We start from the raw sequence: 4,102 nt of genomic DNA on the forward strand, positions 1-4,102 counted from the left end.
GTACCTTCAACTGCCTCCGTGTCATATGGTTGCTGCAGGAACTGCGTCCTCACCGCCACTATTAAGGCTGCGCACAATATACACACCGCAACCAGCTTCACTGCTGCCATTGTTAATCCTGCCCAAGGTTTGCAACCAACAATAAACTATAAACGGTAATTAGCGTTAAACGGTAATCACCTGTAAACGGTAATCACCTGTAAACGGTAATCACCTGTAAACGGTAATCACCTGTAAACGGTAATCACCTGTAAACGGTAATCACCTGTAAACGGTAATAACTGTTTACCGTATATCGCACTACAGTATAAGTAAATAAGAGTTATAATATAATTATTAATAATCGCTTTAATCAAACATTGCACTTGTCTGATTATACGCTAGATGTCAAGTTGAATCATAATAGATAAACGTACCTCCGCGTGCACGCTTGTGTCGTCTTGTCATATATGAATCACCGTTGCAAACCTTCAACCGCAATTTGATAGTCAACCCGTGAACCGATAAACACGTGGGCGTCAGTTATTTCACGCGGGCAGGGTTAACAATATCAGCAGGGAAGCTGGTTGCGCAAACGATAAACGGTAGATTTATAAACTATAAACATCGAAAATTGGAAGGAGCCGCCACATTCCGAACGGCCGACCTCTAACACCAACCACTATTATCGGTATATAGTGGGCCCTAGCCTTTGCCTAAAAAGGCACACTCTGCAAGGCAGCAGGTGGTTTGAAATCAGAGTTTTCCTTCTCCTGGGCAATGTAAGCCTACTCTTGCAAGCTAAGGACTCAACAGTTTGGTCCGCGACTGCTTATTTGGATATTCGCAGCTAACCTATATATATATCTACAGGCCGTTCGGCTATTCGCCACCAGCCGACGCGCCCCATGGCAGATGATAGCTGCAGGTAATCAGTTAAGATTACCCTTCCTGGAACTTAACAGCTGCTTCTACTATCAGTAACATATTGATGCGAAATTGAATGTAATATTAGGGTGCGCGGTGGGGCTACGTATATACGAGCACGACGTCCCATGTCATCACAATAACAACAATAGCTTAATTTGCTTACTATATCCCGTTTGTCTCGCAATGGGTGGTCCAAAATATAATATATATAATATAATTATATTTTGGACCACCCATTGCGAGACAAACGGGATATAGTAAGCAAGTTTCATTTCCGCAATGGATAATATTTTTAACCTTAATAGCTTAATTGTTGAATCGCCCCTGCGTAATTGGCACGCAGCCCCTACACTACAACAGACGCCTTCTACTGTTGTACAACACATATATAGCTGTGACAAAGTTGACAAATGATAATAAACCGGCCAAGCTGGGGGTATAAACAAGAGAACGAGAGTGAAAAGACTTACAGCAAGAGAGAGATAGCGCGAGAGTCAGAGAGAAAGAAAGAGCGAGAGAGAGAGAGAAAAAAAAAGAGAGAGAGAGTCAGAGAGAGAGAAAGAGAGAGACGGAGAGGAGATCGACGAGACTGAGGAGAGACGCGAGACGTGAGAGAGCAGAGAAGAGGAGAGAGATGAGAGCGCGGAGAGAGAAGAGGCGTCCCGTATTCAGCAATGTTGGCGGACGAAAACCAGAGAATACTAGGACCCTTAGGACAAGGATCACACTAGGTTTGGCCGTGATGTAATACCCAATCTGTCCGTCGGTATATTATCGGTTTGCAAACGCAGTTTACTAATAATAGATCCCTAGTTTACACTAACGAGAAATGAGCGGATCTACCGGGTTCATATATGCATTATGCTTGCCGGAATGTCGTACAGACGAGAAGATCCCGGACGGACCGGGACGATGATGTCGATTCTACCCACACGCACACTCGCTACTGTGACTCATTTAAACGAATTCAGCAGTGAAGCTAAAGAAACATAATTGGATTGCGCACACTGTTAGATATTTCAGTGATCGGATTTATAGACACACGATATACTGGCTATTACGTCTAACGCCGATGCACGGACGTCTTGCGCGAGTAATCAACCGCCTTTTTCATTAGTCTGAAAAGCAACAAGATGCGCCAGTAAGGAGATAGGAAAGAAGAAGAAGAAGAAGAAAAAGAGGAAAAGCGCATGTTTCTCATCCATCCTTCGGCACCCAACAAACCGGAGCCCGACGCTGCTCACACCGACAACGGGGCCGAGCCCGACGGGCTGATAACACCGGACAACCGAGCCCGACCCTCTTCGCACGACAAGGCGGTCCAGCATGTTGTCTGGCTTTGTCACATGGTCCTCACAAGCTCGACAGCCTCCAGAGCCCGGCAAAAGCAAGGTCGAGGAGCAGCAAGAAGCGCAAAAAACTAAAAACGGCGACGAATAGGGTAAGCTACATTGTAATTTCACCTGTAATACATAGGCCACAATTCGGAAATAATTTATTAAGCAGTAACAATAGCTCGCGAAATTGCCTGAGGCAGCGCCGCCCGCATTTTCAGTAGCGCTATTGGCTATGCGTATATTTCGAATTTTATTGTACAGGCGTGACGGTGACTCAAAGCGTCGACAGGAGAGATGTTAGAGATAGTAAGGCCTATGCGAGGAGAAAGGCGAGAAGCGCTTCTAAAAGTAATGACGCGTCGAACGTGCCATAGGGTAAGCGGAAATTAGCGTCCCTGCAAACAGAAGGCATACTACGTGTACAAACTCACCATATGTGCGTAACTAAGGATATTTAATTAAAGGCTGAGCGAACGAGCTAAAACAGCTTCACCGTCCGATTTCGTCAGCGGTGTCTTGCGTCGCGTCATTTTTGAGTCACGGCTGCTAGCCGATACCATTTTGTCGATACGATTTTGGGTTTACGATATAGCTTAGCCGGTCCTATCTATATTTTATGTTTCGTCGTTTGTTTGTTTGTTTTGTTGTTTGATTAACCGATTACTAACGTGTTTTACGCGGTAAGATGTATCGTTGTCTCGCCCACATTCCTAGCCTTTCCATGCCAATTCGTGTTGAGTTACCGTTGCAGACTGTCGACCCCCTCCGGTGATACGAAAATGAGACGTCATTTTCACTAGACAGCTGCAACAATAACCCCCTCAACCTGTTTCAAAACGGGACTTGTCATCCCTTCTCGGACCTCAAGAATTTACCTCACCATCATGACACTGTTTGATGTTGCAGACTTAGACTAACGTTTTTAACTGTTAATGTTTTTATGTATAACTGTATTTTCGTGGGGACACGCATTATTTCGAGAGGGAAGGAAGGATTGTTGTATTGTAGGGCTGCGGGCTAATTAGGGCTTTGCAACTAATTGTTTATACTTCTAACCCTGGCTAGTTATTGTTGTTATTGTAATGAGTTGATATATATAGTAATGAGGGGAAGGAAGGGAGGAAGTGAGGGAGGGAGGGAGGGAGGGAAGGATGGAGGGAGAAAAGGAGGGATGGAAAGGGGCGGTAGAGGGAGGGAGGAAGAGAGCAAGGAAGGGGGAAAGAGGTAGGGAGAGGTAGGAAGAGAGGGAGGAAGACAGGTAAGGAGGGGTAGGGAGGGAGGTAGGGAAGGATAGAAAGGGAGGGAAGGAGGGAGAGAGGGAGAGAGGGAGAGGTAGAGAGGGAGGAAAGAGGGAGGGAAAGGGATGGAGGAAGATGGGAAGGGGGGAGGGAGGGAGGAAGAGAGTAAGGGAGAAAAGGAGGGAGGGAAAGAGGTAGCAAGGGGTAGGAAGGGAGGCAGGGAGGAAGAGAGGTAGGAAGGGGTAGAGAGGGAGGGAGGAAGGGAGGGCGGGAAAGAGGTAGCGAGGGGTAGGGAGGGAGGAAGAGAGGAAGGAAGGGAGGAAAAGAGGGAAGGAGGGGTAGGGAAGAAGAGAGGGAGGGAAGGCGGGAGGGAGGTGTTTGGAGGGAGGAAGGAAGGTGTAGGGAAGGAGGAAGGGAAGGAGGGAGGGAGGTGTAAGGAGGGAGGAAGGGAGGTGTAGGGAGGGAGGAAGGGAAGGAGGGAGGGAGGTGTAAGGAGGGAGGAAGGGAGGTGTAGGGAGGGAGGAAGGGAAGGAGGGAGGGTGGTGTAAGGAGGGAGGAAGGTAGGTGTAGGGAGGGAGGAAGGGATCGGCGGCGATTCTTGGAACGTCGTCACATGAA

This window comes from Priapulus caudatus, unplaced genomic scaffold (assembly GCF_000485595.1).
Source record: "Priapulus caudatus unplaced genomic scaffold, Priapulus_caudatus-5.0.1 Scaffold516, whole genome shotgun sequence".
NCBI lineage: Eukaryota > Metazoa > Priapulida > Priapulimorpha > Priapulimorphida > Priapulidae > Priapulus > Priapulus caudatus.